Source organism: Peromyscus californicus, unplaced genomic scaffold (genome assembly GCF_007827085.1).
Source record: "Peromyscus californicus insignis strain IS unplaced genomic scaffold, ASM782708v3 Scaffold_23__1_contigs__length_62951481, whole genome shotgun sequence".
Lineage (NCBI taxonomy): Eukaryota > Metazoa > Chordata > Mammalia > Rodentia > Cricetidae > Peromyscus > Peromyscus californicus.
This window is the reverse complement of record NW_026294534.1, coordinates 27089193-27106462: the sequence shown is the minus strand read 5'-3', so window position 1 is coordinate 27106462 and position 17270 is coordinate 27089193. Positions and strand designations below refer to the sequence as shown.

General features: G+C 42.3%; 1 long non-coding RNA gene across 1 annotated transcript in view; it reads right to left on the bottom strand.

The window, feature by feature from the left end:
• Positions 1-711: 711 nt before the first annotated feature.
• LOC128119033 (uncharacterized) overlaps positions 712-17270 on the bottom strand; it is a 45170-nt gene continuing 28611 nt past the window's right edge. The window contains exons 3-4 of the long non-coding RNA XR_008221425.1: positions 9074-9202; positions 712-2780 (exon numbers count right to left, since the gene is read on the bottom strand). This is a non-coding gene — a long non-coding RNA (uncharacterized LOC128119033). The remainder of the gene's footprint in view (positions 2781-9073; positions 9203-17270) is intronic.

Here is a 17270-nt window from a genome sequence, read left to right as displayed (position 1 = left end):
TATGAAGCCACCTGAGTCCACACACCCCTGCCACATGCTCTAGTTATTCTTGCCAGTTAAGCTGGTGTTTCAATCAGAACTGGTTCTAAACCCCAGGTGACATGTAGACAATTATTCATTAAATCCCTAAAAACCTAACACATGCTAATAAAAAAAATCTTAGTGTTCCAGGAGCCAAAGATGATTTTCTTGATAGGACAAAGAGTACCTAGAAGAATCCATGGGAATCACGATATTAAATACCATCAAACAATAGTTCACAAGTGGGACTGTTTCAGGTGAGTGAGATGTATATTTCCCCTTTATGATCTTACATGACCTACATCCCTGCTACCTACCATCACACATCACCTCTCTATCCTACCCTCTGTCTCTGTTCTGTCCAAATAAAGAGACCTCTTCACTGTATTCCAAATATGCTAAGCACACTCCCACCACAGGGCTCCTCCATTTGTGCGTCCTTCTAATTGGAATGTTCTTCCCCAGATGTGTGCATGGTTAGTGTTCTGTGTTTTCCATCTCTGTTAAACATCCGCATAGTTTTGAAGCCCCCGTTCACCACTCTGTAAATTCAGCAACCTCACTTCCAATTCCCACTCTGTGTGTCCTTTTTTTTTTTTTTGAGCTGAGGATCGAACCCAGGGCCAAGCGCTCTACCACTGAGCTAAATCCCTAGCCCCAAAATATTTTTTTTTTTTTTTGGTTTTTTGAGACAGGGTTTCTCTGTGTAGTTTTGGAGCCTGTCCTGGATCTCGCTCTGTAGACCAGGTTGGCCTCGAACTCACAGAGATCCGCCTGCCTCTGCCTCCCGAGTGCTGGGATTAAAGGTGTGTGCCACCACCGCCCACTGTGTGTCCTTTCTTCTTTCTGAAGATTCCCTACTTTGTCACTCTTTGTTACGATAGATGTTTGTGTTGTAGTGTTTACGATCTGCTTTTTTTTTTTCAAAACCCACAAGAATGTGAGCTCCAGAAGGGTGGACACTTGGACTTTGTCATGATTCTATCTCATCCCCCTGAACAGTGCCTGCCATACAGGAAGAACTAAATAAATAACCGTGGAAGGTATAAAGGTATACTCAAATGGTTCCTGCCAAGAGACAAGGGAGATGTTTATGTTTGACTCCATCTCCATCGTGTGAAACAGGAGTAATTTATCAGTAAGAAGTGTGGCCATACCACCTTTTCTCACAGCCTGACAAAACCATCCATTCCCAGGCAACATCAACAGAACCGAAACCCAGAAAACCACGGAACTGAGAATGATGGACTGGTCCCAGGTGTTTAATGCTTAGATCCGCTTTGCAACCTGATAATTTATTTGCTCTTCCCTTTACTCTTGCAAGAACAAAAGTTTTCAGGGAAGAAGTATTGCAACACAGCATGTCAGTTTGGAACATCCTTTCCATTACCTTGACGGTTTGGGAAGGAAGAAAACAGTTGCTGGATTTGGGTCACAGAACACTGGAGAGTTCTGCTGACTGGGAGCTGAAGTACTGAGATAATCAATCACAACCCACTGAACTAAGGAGCCCTTAGGGGATGCAAACCAGGATGTTGGGATACAAGATGCTTGAGATTTGCCCAAGGAGGCTGGGCTCCAGTAACGTGGACCCTAAACCCATCTACAGCAAAATCAAGAGTTTGTTTGCTCAAGCTTATCAACACTGAGACTTGTATAAAATATACATCAGTTTAATAAAGGGAAACTGGTGTCTAATATGTTAGAATTGCGTTATCAATTATAGTTACGAGTTTAATCTATTACTTTGATTTGTTAGCTTCCCATACATGTTTACTAATTGTTCTTTCTTTTCTATATTTCTGCTTTCCTCTTGTGTTGATGTACCTATTGTATTCATCTTTTTATTCTTGAATCATTATGGCTTTTCCTGTATGTAAGGATTCTTGTGTTGTAGACGGTCATGTACCTTCTATTTTGGCTTCTGATTATTGGTTTTTGATACTTTGAAGAATGGACACTAAATAATCTCCTTTGACTTGTATATAAATATATAAAGGCTTCCATTCTGATGGAAACCTATCTTTGTGCCCCTGTGGTGAGGATTAAGGTGTGCATGTGCATGACCCAGTTTTAATCAAAGTCAAGAGCTTTGACTTAGATACTAAGAGGAGAGGAAAATTAACAGTAGAATTAGCTACAGAGGGACATTTTGGAAACCTCCTACTACAGATCACAGGAAATGGATGTTTGGAGTATCCACTTTAATTTTCATTCTTTGGGGTGGAGGCACAGATCAGCTCATCCTCTTCTGGCTTTGAGTGCTATCAGATCTTCTGGGGGAAGGCAGAGTGAGACGAGATGTATATCCACTGCTGGTCCTACCTTTGATTTCAGTTTGCCATTTTGATCAGGTCATGTGACTGCCTTATTTGTGGGTCTTGACTCGCTCCTGACCACAGAGAACAATGGTAGAAGTTCCTGTACTTACATTTTTTGCGGGTGACCTGTTGTTAATTTGCTCTGACTTGCTTTCCTTTGAATGGTTGTCTTGTAGGACTTGGCGTGCTGTAGGCTCTCTGAAATAGGTCACTGTGTCACTGTGCATGCTTCTGGCTTCAAAGCTTGAGTCATAGCTAGTCAGCTGCCTTCTGAGAGTCAGGGAATGGTGACTCGGATGCTCTCCACTCCACAGCTGTTTCCCCTCCAGGGTCAGATCCAAGCAGGCCGTGGCCCTTTCCTCTTGCTCCACATGGCCATGTGTCATGCTTAGGTTCTGCTTGTCCCTGGCCAGTTCAGGAATTTAGGAAGTCTGTCTTCTTTGATGAAAAGGAAAATATGAGGAGACAGATCATTAAGTGAGTAAATAGACTCTCTTCACTAGAATTATAATGTAATTGGAGATTGTGGTCAGGAGATGATCACCTATTAGAAAGGCATTTTTCTCATTCTTTCTCCTCTGAAATCCACCCCAAAACATTTCTCATTTAGACTAAGTTGAAGCTGTGTGTTGACACAACTAATAATATGATTAATTATTAACATTAAGATTAATATACTAATATGTGTACAAAGACTAGATTAAGTCTTTTGGCTTTATACAAGTAGCCGATAGCAACATTGTCTCTAGCCTAGACTCTCAACACCTACTGTGTTGCCTGATGTCTGACACACATCTCCTTGGATTTGAATATTCCAGAAACATCTACTTCACAATCCTGAAAGGCATACCCAATAGCCACTTAATTAGATGGCCAATCCCAAGAAAGACAGGGTGCATCATTACAGAGAATGACATATGGTGTGTCTGACCAGTGGAGAGGTAGAAGAGAAGATGGCACCATGATACCCCAGATCTTTTGTCCCAGACTGAGTCTTGCGGAAACAGTGGCAGCAGTGTGGGGGCCAAAGACAGGGCACCAGGAGCCAGAACACAGCACAGATTTCTTGGTAGTGAACCACACCATTTTTCTAAGTCTACTACCCTCAAGAGGGGTATGGCCCTAGGGGAAAGGGAACAACAGACCAGATGAAGATGGAATCATAGCTGAAGCTGTGGGCTAACTATCCTATCTCATTTCACCTTAAATTTTAAAAGCATACAGATTTGATTGATATACAGAGTGTTGTACATATTTAATGGCTAAAACTTGATGAGTTTTCCCATTAAAATCAAAATGCCAGATATGAGACAAAGTCATGACTTTGAAAATTGATTGCCTGAGGACTTGGGGATATGGCTCAGTGGGAGTATTCTTGCCTGTTTTGCCTTGTATATTTGAGGACCTACGTTTAATCTCCAGCACAGTAAAAAAATTAAAGGTAAACCATTTGTCTAATTCCAAATTCCTCATGATTCCAGTGGTCCAAGCAAGGAACCTCTCTCAGTGTGTTATTATTTTAGTTTATCTTTTTGCACAGGAAAGATACACAGTGAAAAATATTCAAGGGTGCTTCGGAATCAGCTTTTTCCAACTTCTCCAGGCTGTCCTCTCCTCTCAATTTCAGATTCTCAATGAGCAAGTCCTAATTTCTGTGAGCTGCTCAACCTATACATGATTGCTGTTTGTCTTTGCAAAGACAAGAGAGGTAATAGACGAGTTGGAGAAGGATATTCACAGGCAGGGGCCTGGGTTCGAGTAAGAAAATGGAGGATATCTTATCCAAGGGGGATTTCCTAAGAGCCGTGAAGATGCCAAAGTTGTCCTGACCACTTCTGCGACAGCAGACAAGCACCCAGGAGTGAAGATACCTGAGTGTGATCACCTTTCTGCTTGGGGAACCTTACCTACATTGTTTGGACAGTCAGATGAACCCTTTGTTCAGGGTTCTGATGCCCAGATAATCTAAGTGACTCTAGATGTGTTGATAGTTTAGGGAAACACCTAGTATATGGCCAAGTTTTATTTAGCTTATCTTACAAATACCTACTATTGCCCTGGGTCCTGGGATTCTCCTATTTGGATTCCCAATATACCTCATCCAAATTTCTTTCCTTTTTTAATTAATTAATTTATTTTATATTCTGACCACAGCCTCCACTCCCTCCCCCACCTCCCCTCTGTATTCATTCAGAAAGGGGCAGGCCTCCCATGGGGATCAGCAAAGCATAGCTTACCAAGCTGCCATAAGACCAAGCACCTTCCCCTGTATTCAGACTGGGCAAGGCAGTTCAGCATGAGGAATAGGTTCCCAAGAGTCAGCCAAAGCACCAAGGACAGCCCTGCTCCCACTGCCAGGAATCCTACAAATAAACTAAACTACACAACTGTCACATACATGCAAAGGGCCTAGTTTAGTTTCATGCAGGCCCCCTGCTTGTTGGTTCAGATTCTGAGTTGCCATGAGCCAGGCTAGCCATTTCGCTGGGTTTTCCTCTGATGTCCCTGATCCCCCCTGGTTCCTATAAAGAACTGCCAGAGGTATCACCATCCCTGATCTCAAGACCTACTACAGAGCTATAATAATAAAAATAGCATGGTATTGACATAAAAGCAGACACATTGATCAATGGAATTGAATTAAAGACCCAGACTTAAATCCATACACCCATGGACACTTAATTTTGTTTTTAAATATTATTTATTTATTTATTTTTACTTTTTAAAAAATGTACATTGGTTTTTTGCCATGGGTTTCAGGTCCCTTGGAACTAGAGTTACAGACAGTTATGAGTTGCCATGTAGGTGCTAGGAATTGAACCCAGATCCTTTGGAAGAGCAGTCAGTGCTCTTAACCACTGAGCCATCTCTCCAGCTCCTGGACACTTGATTTTTTACTAAGAAGCTAAAACTATACAATGGAGAAAAGAAAGTTTCTTCAACAAATGGTGGTGGCATAACTGGATGTCGGCATGTAGAAGGATGCATCTATCACCCTGCACAAAACTCAAATCCAAGTGGATCAAAGACCTCAACTTAAGTTCAGTTACACCGAACCTGATAGAAGAGAAACTAGGAAGTAGTCTTGAACGCACTGGCACAGGAGACCACTCCTAAATATAATACCAGTAACACAGACACTGAGAGCAACAATTAATAAATGGGACCTCTTGAAACTGACTAGCTTTTGTAGGACAAAGGACACAGTAAATAAGACAAAACGGCAACCTACAGAATGGGAAAAGATCTTCACCAACCCCACGTCTGACAGAGGGCTGATCTCAAAAATATATAAAGAACTCGAGAAACTAGATATCAACAAACCAAATAATCCAATTAAAAAATGGGGTAAAGATCTAAACAGAGAATTCTCAACAAAGAATCTCAAATGACAGAGAAACACTTAAAGAAATGTTCATCATCCTTAGCCATCAGGGAAATGCACATCAAAATGGCTCTGAAATTCCATTTTACAGAATGGCTATGAAACAAAACACAAGTGACAACTTATGCTAGAGAGGATGTGGAGCAAGGGGGACACTCCTCCATTGCTGGTTGGAGTGCAAACGTGTACACTCACTTTGGAAATCAACATGGAGTTCTCACAAAATGGGAATCAACTTAGCAAGATTCTTAATCAGTTTCATTCTGTGAGTCTTGGCTCTGCTCACAACTTCTCATTTTAGGACCTTCTGCCTTTGGAGCCTGCTCTCCAAAAGCTGATTTTTACCAAAATATTCATTCTTGTAGCTCTTGGAGTCTCTCGCCCCAAATTACTGTTTCTTTTTTAAGTTCAAGGAATAAAATGTGTCTTCTCTGCTCCTGCAGTTTTGTTTTTTCTCTCCATCCCTTTCTCTCCAAGATATTCACTTCTTACCTCAGCCCTATTAGAGATGCCTCAACTAGATTAGCTTTTCCAAAACCAAACTGGTAAGTCATGCTTCTCTCTTGGCAGCACAAACTCCTCTGTAGCCAGTGAATAGGACAGCAAACTTGAGTGTGAATGAGATGTAAATTAACTTTGACAGTAAGTGGTACCACTGTTCTCCACCGTTATCATCATCATCATCATCATCATCGTCATCATCATCATTCCTTGGCCCTAGTGAAGTTGGACATAGCCTTGTGAAACTTACTTTGGTCAGTGGGATATGAGCAGATATCACATGACAACTTGGCCCACAGAAATAAGAACTGCAGGATTTCCTCTAGCTCCCCTTACACCTTTTCCTGAGCCACAAGAAGAGTGTGTTTTACAGAGAGCCTGCTGCTTCAGGCTGCATTTCAGAATAGGGAGGGCAAACGAAGCAGACTAACAGACACCCGACAGTAGTACAGACCTGTAATCTAAAGTCATGCTGCAAGGGTGAGGCACCGGTCTGTTAGTGTAAGCCATGCAGGGATGACTCTAGAGCTGATTAAAACTATCTAGTAAAACACATAAAATAGTCTTCCACATTAGGAAGGCTGTGTCTTATGTTAGTTTTGTTTCTATTGTTGCGATTAAAATGTTGTGACTTAGGCAACTTATAGAAGAAAGTGTTTATTTGGTCTTATGGTTCCAGAGAGAGTCCATGATGGTAGACAGAAAGCATGGTGGCTGGAACAGCCATTGAGAACTCACATCTTAAACCACAAGCAGGAAGCAGAGTGGAGGGGGTCATTAGGAAAGGCATGTGGCTTTGAAACCTCAATAGTCTACTCCCAGAGACACCCTTCCTGCAACAAGGTCATTCCTCCTAATCCTCCTAAAGAGCACCATTAATTGGGGGCTAAGAATTCAAATGTCTAGGCTTGTGGAGGGGGCATTCATTCAAACCACCACAAACAGGTAACTGAAAGCAAGTTCCAAGTGACATTAAGGACTAGCCACGTGACTATCAAAGGGGAACCCATGTCAGAAAAACAAAAGTCAAAGCCATAAGATAGACAGTCTTGGCATGTTCAAAAGAGAGAAGGCAGATGAGAGAAGCTCCAGTGTAGAGAAGAGGTGAATGCAGGTGATACAGAGAACTTACTCCAAGGAGAATGAGCAGCTACCATTAACTGGCCTTTCAATAGACAAGACACGGGATCCCATTCATACAATGATGAGATTACTAGGGCAGATGTGAATGAAAGGGATGAGGTGAAAGGAAACAAGAGCTCCCTTGCAACAAGACTGTGCATAGGGACCAGAGATGATTGTGTCTTGGACAGGAATTTTAGAAGTGAAAGGAAATAAGAGCTCCCTTGCAACAAGACTGTGCAAATGGACCAGAGAGGATTGTGTCTTGGACAGGGATTTTAGAAGTGACATTGATAAGAAGCACCATGGTTTGGAATATAGCTAGAGAGTCAAAGTGTGGGTTGATAGGTTATGTGTAGGATATAAAAGAAATGGTGCATGGCTAACCTCAAAGTTTGCAATTGTAAACAAACACCACTTACTGAGATGGGAAAGGATGAGGAAGGAACTAGCTTTGCAGGAAGACATTTAAGCTCTGTTTGTAGTTACATTTGAGATCTGTATGAATGAGTCTAGATCAGAGGTAGTCATGTCTTTTCTACCAGGAATCATTCAGTCCTAGAGACATGTTCTTGAATAATTTCCCCCAAGCCTCTAAAAGTATAAAGAACATTCTTGGACTATACAGATAATCAGCTACATATAGTCTATGGTTCCCATTTTGTCAGATAACTGTAGCTTGAACTCTAATTGGTCTTAATAATAAAAACCCAGAGCCAGATATCAGGGTAAATGCTGAAAGACTAGAAAGATAAAGGAGCAAGCCACAGCCACCTCTCACCTCACCAACTCCTCAGCCAAAAGGGGGAGATCCTGTCTCTACTACTGAATGGGCTGAGATCCTGTCTCCACCTCCCTAGTGCTGGGATTAAAAGTGTGAGCCACCACCACCACCTGGCTCTCTTTCTCTTTTTTACAGATACAATCTCATGTAGCCTAGGGTGGCCTTGAATTCCTGATCTTTCTGCTTTCTCCTCTCAAGTGCTTGGATTAAAGGTGTGTGCCACCACTGCCTGGCATCTAGTGGCTAGCTCTGCACTCTTATCTCCAGGCAAGCTTTATTTGTGAGAGCACAAACAAAATATCACCACTGATAATAAGGTAGAACTCAGTGACGAAGACAAAGAAAAGCCCACAGATAGTCTGTAAAGCTAGGAGTCCATGAGGTTGTGCAGCTAGAGAGACTAGGTAGAGCATGATTGTGGGTGCCGTAGGCCTCCCAGGTGCTACTATCACCATTAGTGTTTAGACAGACAAAGGAAAAGGCCTCCAAGGTTAGAGGGAAGCTGGGACTGGGATGTATGGATGGATCTGCTATAGAACAATCTTTGTACACTGTAGATATGTATTGCTCTCGTTGTTAATAAAAAGCTGATTGGCCAATAGCTGGGCAGGAAGAGATTGGTCAAGATAGCCTGACACAGAGAGAATGCTGGGAGGAGAAAGGGCAGAGTGAGCAGAGTCACCAGAGATGCAGACAGAAATAAGATGGACATGCTGTACTAAGAAAAGGTACCAAGCCATATGGCAAAGAGTAGATAAGAAATATGGGTTAATTTAAAATGTAAGAGTTAGCTGATAACAAGCCTGAGCTATTGGCCAAGCATTTATAATTAATCTTAAGTCTCCATGGTGGTTATTTGGGAGCAGGCAGTCAGGACAAGAAAATTCTGCCTACATGGATCCAACTCTGTTGTACTTAAGCAACACACAGGACCCTTACCTTGGTACCTTACAGGACAAACAGCACATCTGTCACTCAAGTTCCATGTGGGCTGCAGCAGGCTTGTTGTGCTTGTCTTCAACATCTCCCATCCTTCTCAGTAGTAAAGCAGAGCTTTAGCAGGATAGACTACAGTAGAGGAAACAGAGGCAGGATTGAACCATGTAAGGTTCTCAGAGACTCCAAAACAGAGACCTCGGTTTTCCCACCCATGTCCTGTGCCAAATGCTAGGAAGAGTCACATTCCAGCAAGGATAAGCACAGAACATTTGGAAGTGATACAACATCTTCAAACAGTATGGTGTTCAGGAAGCCTAGACCACAAGTAACTGGAGAAGCAAGACATGTCAGCTATATGGAAGGCTGTTGAGAGGTTGAGTGAGATGATGTCTAAGAAGTGACCACTAGGTCTGGAAATGCAGAGGTCCTATGGCATTTGCAACTGGCACTATTAATGTGTGTTATGTGTGCCAGAGTCACACAATGCAGCACTGTTGTGAGTCTGCTCCCTGAAGAACAATTTCCCTACCTCTAGACTCAGAAAGTGGAGCCGATTAAAAATTGGTGGTGTCTCGGAGGTTCTTGGGAACCCAATAATATAATGTGTCTAGCTACAAAAGTATAAGGTCGCCTCACTTTTTATTTGCATACGTATAATTATATGCATCTTTGTAAAGGAGTCCTTGTGTGAGCAAACAGCAATGATTATAACTTGGGACAAAATTAGAATTTTCTGAGGACAAAGGGAATCATTGAACGGTAAGCTTGCTTGAGTTACGTTCTCTGTATTTCCAATTAGTCAGATGATCTGGAGCCAACATTAGCACTTCTCCTGGATCTCGCTTTACTGGTATGAGATAAATAGGTACTTGAGGAAGTTGGCAAAGGTCAGCACCAGCATGGTGTGGAACTGCAGTGCTGACACTGTGTATCCTCCCCCTTTGAGGACAAAGACAGGAGTCATTTTGATACTGGCAAGGGGTACCTGACAATTCTAAAATCACCACCAGGTCCATATCTTCTCAGGTATTTAAGTTTTTTAAAATGCTTTATTTCTTTCGTCTTATGTGTATGAGTATTCTGCTCACATGTATGCTTGTGCACTGTGTTCATGGCTGATACCCGCAAGGTCAGAAGAGGGTGTTGGGTCCCTTGGAACTGGAGTTAGAGTTGGTTGTGAGCAGCCATTGTGGGTGCTGAGAGCCGAAGCTGAGTTCTCAGTTATGAGCACATGCTCTTAACTGTTAAGCTATCTCTCCAGGTCCTAGTTGAAGATTTTTATATAATTTGGCTTATTTTTACAGCCTGGAATATCAGGATCCATAAGGAGATAATAAACCTATTTGAGTTTAACCATTTTTTAAGAAGCGAATGAAGCCACATCTCTCTCATTTTTTTGCCAAGAAATTATGCAGTCCTAGAGACCTAGTCTTCTTTGATTTTGTTTCCTACCCTCTAAGAGCATAAAAACTATTCTTGGACTAAACAAATAAATAGGTCATATTTAGCGTATGGGCTCCAATTTGTCAGACACTAATGTGGAGTTCAGTGGAGAAGGCAGGGAAACACCCACTAGTCAATGGTCTCTCAAATGATAACTTACAATGTCAATCCTCTGTGGTCAAGGGTTTAATCAATCAGGCTTGCATAATAAACATCAATAAAAACAACTACTGACTGAGTTCATGGAGCCTCTGAGTGGACAATCGCATCCATGTGGCATGGGTCAATTCTACAGGGGAAGAAGATCGTGTACTTAGGACTCCTTGGGGGTCTCACCCTATGAACGTCTTTATTTGACTGTCCAGTTGTACACTTCATAATCAACCATAATACTAATAAAGTATTTTCCTGAGGGCTGAGCAAGTTACTGCAGTGAGTTTTCCAAATCCCTAAATCTGTAGCCAAGTCAGAGAGAAACACAAATACCACAAGAGTTCTGTTTGTGACTGATAAATTAGACGAGATCAGCCTGTAGGACTGAGGCTAACTCTGGGTAGTTAGTGGCGGAGTTCACTTGAATGGCTGGATACCAGCAGGGACCCAGCAAACCAGAGGCTGAAGAAGTCTACTCCATCTCTTACATGAGAATTATGTTCTCTCTTAAACTGGTCATCTCACATTCCTGATTGGCACTTATGACATATCAGGCCAGTAACCTATCACTCTGGCCTAGCCACCTCCACCACTCATCAAAAACTCCAGTTTGTCCAAGTCCATCCCCAGCTGTTATATTGGAAGTTCAGCACGTTTCTCTGTGAGGACAGCATACATGCTAAGATTAAGAAAAAAAAAATAATTAATAGTCACCACTGACTAATTTTATGTCCCTTCAAATTCCTGTGCTCTAGATACTTGTCTGTCAGCTCCTTGGGCAAGGGAGACTAGCTGGAGGAAGCCATTTTATCTTCCCTGTCACTCCAATCGGCTCAGTTCTGGACTGACTGCACATCCTACCTGACAAACACAAAAACCATGAATATCCGTGCCCATCACTCTGCAATTCAGCTAAGGAGCCTTAATTACAAACTGTAGAGCACAGCCTTCTATGCAAAGAGCCTATTGGGAAGTGTTGCCTTCAGTCAGGAGTTCTGGCAGATGGCACGTCCTGTCTGTCCTTATGTATCCAGCCAGCAACATTGAACTTACAGGTCTACGTCTTGACCCCTGGCACAGTCAACACACCTCTTGATCCCAGTCAAGACCTGTGCTTTGAATGGACTGTGCCAGTTTAAAAAAAAAATCACATCACAGTACAGTTCCTATTAGAGGGAAGTAAATTTTAAAACAGATTTTTATTTTTCACATGAACTGTCAAGCCAGTCTCCTCATTTTATATTTATGTGATTGACTTATGAAAGTCTAAATATGGAATTCTGCATTTAGCATAGTTGGCTTTTTGTTTGCAGGAGTCAATGAACCATTTTAATTTGTCAAAAACATTTTGAATTTTTATTCAAATGTGCTGAGATAGGATATTTTAGGCAAAAAATGCATTATCTGATTGACAAAGAAACTTGATCAGTATGTTCGAGAAGTTTCTGTCTTCAAACTCTCAAGGTGTGTTACCCAAACAATAGTCACTGGCCACAGGTAGCTTTTGAGGACTTGAAAAGTGGCCGGTTTGAATCAAAGAGAACTGTGAGCATGAAATACACACGAGACTTCAAAAACTGAGTACCAAAACAGAGAAATATAAAGACCTCATTAGTGACTTTAAAAAATATTGATTATAAGCTGGGTAATCCTGGTGCATTCCTTTAATCTCAGCACTTGGGAGGCAGAGGCAGGTGGATCTCTGTGAGTTCAAGGCCAGTCTGGTTTACAAATCAAGTTCTAGGACTATTACACATAGAAACCCTGGCTTGAAAAATCAAAACATCCGGGCAGTGGTGGTGCACACCTTTAATCCCAGCACTCAGGAGGCAAAGACAGGTGGATCTCTGTGAGTTTGAGGCCAGTCTGGTCTACAGAGCAAGTTCCAGGACAGCCAGGGCTACACAAAGAAACCATGTCTCAGAAAACCAATATGTAATATATATGTTATATATGTTTATATATTATATATGTTGTGTATATCATATTAGAGGTGATACATATTACGTGATAATGTTTTGAATTTATATGGTCAAATAGGTTATGAAGATAAAATTGTCTTATTCCTCGTGCTTGTTAACATATGGCTGCTAAAATTTATATTACATTTGTGCCAGGCATAATTATTTCTGTTGGACTGTATTACTATAGAAGTTGAAGTGGTCCCTAGCTTCCTTCTATTGTAACTGGATAATTAGAATAAGCCGAAATTTATATATGAGGCCCAGTGTTCAGCATATGGACACAACAAGAATATTGAGCAGCCGAAGAGTAGAAGGATGCTAAGAACTGAAAGGGACAGAAGACAGAAAAATAAGAAGCCCAACCAGGCAGGGAGAGGATACTCAGATTGAACAGCCAATTTCTTGCATTTTCTATGTAATATGCTACCACTGTTGATGTTTGAGCTGAATGAAAGTTTATTCATGTGACTTATATAGCCATTTCCCTGAAATCTGCCCCAGAAGAGAAGTCTAGACTATCCTAAGCCCAGCTTGGTACCTCCTTAGTGGCAGAACCCACCCATCCTCTCCCAGCAGAGGAAGAGAGATGTGTGATCTTTCCTGGGTTCCCTGTTACTCTGCACCAGACCCTGCCTCTTCAAGCATTGGTAGTGTTTAGTGACATCAGAATGTCTTCTGCTGAGGTCCCTCCATTCTGTATTTCTAGTCTTCAGATGTCACTTGTCATGCAAAAGCAGAAGCAGAGCTTTTTCAGATTCCTTTTTTTCCCTGAGAGTGGCCTTGCCTTTGTACTAGGGAGGGAGTTCAGTCGGCTGTCCCTAAGCTTTCTGCATCCACGCTCAAGAGTCCACTGATCAAAATATTTAAAATATATAGAAAGTTCCAAAAGCACAACTCTGAATGTGTTGCTTGCCAAACACCATGCTGAATTAGTGCCAATAAAGGGCTGTATAGGCACCTCTTAGAGCTGCCCACCCTGGCTACTTCACAGCCCCTTCGTTCCACCTGTAGTTGGTTGTTTTTACTCTTTACTCTTTTGCTCTTAGGCTCTTTGCTCTTTGGGGGGCCTGCCACCCAGCTCCCATATAAATACACACGGAGACTTATTATTACTTATAAATGCCTGGTCTTAGCTTGGCTTATTTCTAGCCAGCCTTTTTTAACTTAAATTATCCCATCTATTTTTTTTTTTTTTTGCCTCTGGGCTTTTACCTTTTTCTATTTCTGTATATCTTTTTTTCTTTCTCTGTTGCTGGCTGGGTAGCTGAGTGGCTGGCTCCTGATGTCCTCCTCCTTCTCTTGCTCCTTGATCTCTCCTCCCAGATTTCTCCTCCTCTTTTACTCTCTCTGCCTGCCAACCCTGCCTATCCTTTCTCCTGCCTTGCTATTGGCAGTTCAGCTCTTTGTTAGACCAATCAGGTGTTTTAGACAGGTACAGTAACACAGCTTCACAGAATTAAACAAATGCAGCATAACAGAATACAACACATCTTTGCATCATTACACAAATGTTCCATAGCATACACAAATGTAACACATCTTTAACTAATGTTCTACAATACCTGTCATCATTCTTTTGAATGTCATTCATCTCATAGCTCATTCTTATGCTATGCCTGCCTATAATGGTTGCTTCTTGTTGCTTGGATTTTCCTGGGGAGGCATGAACTAACATCTATTGACTCTAGATACAGCATCAATGGTAGACCTAAAAAAAAAAAGATTATTCTAAAGTCCAACTTACCTAGCTACTGGGTTTACTGGGGTGCTTACAGGAATATGGGTGAGGTGTTACTTAAAGGAGCATGGATGACTCAAAGGCAAACACATCATCAAAAAAACCCACCTTGAGGGGTGAGGACTCAAGAAATCTGCCTCGCTGGAGCTCCTTGTGTGACTTGCAGGCAACTTGACAAACCAGGAAGTTTTCTCTCCTTACATGCTGCTTATGTAAGCTTGAAGAGGAGCCATAGGAGTCTTGTAAATTTCAGGAGCTTCCTGAGACTTGTGAGTTGTTGACTCCATGAGCCTTGTTAGTTTTGCTTACTTCCTGGGTCTTAAGGAGCCTCTCTCCAAGATGGAGTTTTTCAATTGAAAGGAAATTGCTATGCAACACCTCTGCACTGAACAGGCACATAATGTCACTGTTCCCTATACAACATAGTATAAAATCCACGTCCACAGTATTTGCATTGGTATTGCATTAGTATTATAAGTAATTCGACATGATTTTAAAGTATGCGGGAGGATGTGTAATTTACGTGAAAATCTTCTGTCTTACATAAGAAACTTAAGCATCTTTGGATGTGAGTACCTGCATCGGTTCTAGAACCATCCTCTACAGGTGAAGAGAGAGACCTGTACGTCCTAGATGTTTTCACTGGGTTGAGGGAGGGTAGACATTCATCATTCACATGACTCCAAGCTGCACTTACTGAAGTTAACTACCAGCGTCCACACCTCTGGGTTGAGTTTCTAAACTGTGAAGACCACCAGGCAGACTTTCACACAGATGGCTCCAGTGTTTCCTCTGACTGAATTCCAACGCAAATGGGAGGTTTTGCTAAGACGGGAGCTAGGAGTGTGACAGGGATTTCAATTGGCATCCTGAGGCTAACGACAGCCCTAGACATCCATATTCAGTACTCACAATGCTTCAAAAAAACCGAACCAGGGCTGGATAATCGGATCATCTTACGTAAAACCCCAGAGCTGGAATGTTCCTTGAAATCCCAAACAGTGTGTTTCTGTTTTTCAGGATAATCACCAGAAGTCACAGTCTCCAGGCCTGTGACGTTTGCTGCTGTATCTCTGGGCAGGGACATGGACACCATGTTTATGTGTTCTCTGGTCATCTGTGTCTTCTCCCCCTAGGGCTTCTTGGTTGAAAAGCTGGGATGAAGTATAACCTCCAGACAGTAGAAGGATGTTGCTGTAATTTTTGTCAGAATGACACAAAACTTGACGTGTCAGGGAAGAGTGGATATCAGCTGAAGAATTTTTTCCATCATTCTGGCCTGTGAGCAAGTCTGTAGGGGTGTTTTCTTGATTGTTGAATGATGTGGGAGGGCCCATGTTACTGTGGACAGTACCATCCCCGGGCAAGTGGGCCTGGGTTGTATCAGAAAGACAGAGCAAGCCAGGGGCAACAATGGAGTAAGCGGTGTTCCTCTGTGGTCTCTGCTTCAGTTTCTGCCTCCAGGCTCCAATCTTGAGTTCGGGGCCCCGAATTCCCTCTGTGATGGATTGTAACCTGTAAGTCAAATAAACCCTTTCTTCCTCCAAATTTGTTTTGGTCATGATATTTAGACAGACACATTTGTGTGGTGGGTGAGTGTGCACGTGCGTGCGTGCGTGCGTGCGTGCGTGCGTGCGTGTGTGCGTGTGTGTGTGTGTGTGTGTGTGTGTGTGTGTGTGTGTGTGTGTATTTCCAGGAGGTATAAGAATTAGCTGAATGCAGAGGTTCCAGAAAGGAGATGTTAAGGTCTTGTGTGTGCTTTTTAAGGAACGGAACTGAAAGTGAAGGGGACGGAGGACAGAAGCAAAAGCAAGTCTCTCATCCATATTTCAAGTTCATCTATAATTCACCTCTATTGCTCACTCGCTAGAGTTATGAGCAATGAGATCTAGTTAGCATTAGCCAAAGGCCATGCATTTATTTCAGCTTACTTAGAACAGTGAACTTAATCATTTACAACGCTATATTTTTCCAACTAATAAAAGGAAAAGAGGATGCAGAACTGGCACTGGGTCTAATACCAGGTATAGGTGACTTGTGGGCCTAGCAATTCAACGAAGAAGCATGCCATTCCTAGCAACGCAAGGAAACCAGATCATGCCCGCTCACACTTTCTGTGGTCCAAAGAAGTCAGTACTACACCTGCGTGCAGGGAAATCTGAGGCAGAAGAGAGAGGAAATGATCCTTCCTTGTTTAAAAGCTATCGTTTCCACTGAATTTCTGAGTCAGTTTTCCATTGATATGATGAATAACACAAGGCTAAGTTACATATAAAGAAAAGTTGAGTGCCAGGCAATGGCGGTACACACCTTTAATCCCAGTACTCTGGAGACAGAGACAGATGGATCTCTGTGGGTTCAAGGCCAACCTGGTCTATAGAGAGAGTTATAGGACATTTAGAGCTACCCAGGGTTTACCCTATCTTGAAAAACTAAAACCAAAAAAAAAGTTTATTTGCCTCATAGTTTGGGGGGGCTGAAAACCCCAAAGCATGGCACAGTTGGGTGTGTATCTTATGGTGGATGGCATCAAGACGGGAGTGAGAACAAGGGAGTGAGGATCAGAGCAAGGGAGACAGGAAGGCACGTGTGATCCTTGGGGTCAGGCTCAGGCATTATCATAATCAGCTCTCAAAAGAATGCAGTACCCTCTCAAAACAGATGCCATAGCCCCCTTTGGGGGCAGCAACCCCCAAAACGTAAACACTTCCACAAGCTCACCCCCCAGAGGTCCCACAACCTCTTAATTCTGTCATGTAGGGGGCTCGGGCATGACAGTTTGGGGAACAGACTTAAACCTCGTTCAGATCACGGCAACACCCCATATTCTTGGCTTTTTAGAGAATAAGATAGATTTGTTTTAATTTAAAAACCTTCTATTCTTACTTGTTTATGATTT